This window comes from Cynara cardunculus, assembly GCF_001531365.2.
Source record: "Cynara cardunculus var. scolymus isolate 2C chromosome LG 4, CcrdV1, whole genome shotgun sequence".
Classification (NCBI taxonomy): Eukaryota; Viridiplantae; Streptophyta; class Magnoliopsida; order Asterales; family Asteraceae; genus Cynara; species Cynara cardunculus.
The window spans coordinates 7,729,736-7,730,956 of NC_037531.1; positions in this window are offsets into that span (position 1 = coordinate 7,729,736).

Below are 1,221 nucleotides of genomic sequence, written 5' to 3' on the forward strand. Positions count from 1 at the left end.
GATAAAATAAAAGACGAGAAAATAAATGACGGAAAATAAAAGACGAGAAAGTAAATAAAGAAAAAGATGAAGAACTTAAAGTACTTAATTAAAAACACCCTTGGAGAGGGTTTACAAAAGCAAGAAAATGGAAGAAAAGATGGAAATGGAGGATTAATGGGATTGTTTAGAAGGCACCCCAAGCCCTCTATTTATACTCAAAAGGGGCACTAGAAGACAAAATAAATAAACTTGTAGGCTAAGGTTTCTAAAAGTAAGTTACAAACTAACAAAAGTGTAACTAGAAAGTACATAGTCTTAACCAAAGTCTAACATCAGATTTTTCTACTAAAAATCCAGCTTTTACGGCTTTCCTCCATCGTCAGCGTCTTATCTATTAAGCCCTCCAAAAAGTTGTGTATGAATCAGGTCGACGCTGCACCAATGCTGTAGCATTTGCTGTTTTCACAAAAACTCTTAATTAGCTTCATTTACGCATACCAACAAGTCAACCACAATATTTAGCTTCATAATAACAAAAKTATAAAGAAATAAATGAAAAGGACTCAAAGTGGGAATGAAAAGAAATTATTATAACTAAAAAGACGTAAAAAGAGCGTTTTATGTGTTAAATTCTCAACACATATCAACAATACAAGTTCTTCAGCGATCACTGAACATGCTCAGTGAAGATTGCTGGAACTGAAAAGACAGAAATATAAATACAACGTATAAGTGAAAAGGGATTATCATCAAATCACTGAGAGAGAGGATCAACAGTCCTTCATCATTAAATCAAAATTTGAAGTAACATCTACTAAATAATGAATATTATTGATCCAATAAGTTTACAAAATTAACATCATATTCTTGATTAACAAAAGATCTTACCCCTATATATATATATATATATATATATATATATAGGGGCTGGTTCAAATGTTAACCAAAATTATTGTATTAACTTTGTTAACCAATCTTGACCATTGATTCTTACAATAAACGGTTGTGATTGGGAAGATCAAATGTTAACCAACAATTTTGTGTTAACTTTGCAAACCATGTCAACCAATCAAATTTCATTCTTCTAGTAGGTTTATATCATGTTCACAAATTTAATTACAAGGGTATTTAAGTAAATTGATTTGATATGTAACTCCCAAACAATTAATAGGGAGTTACAAATCATCAAATCCCAAAAAGTATGCATTTATAATATTGATATATATATATATATATATA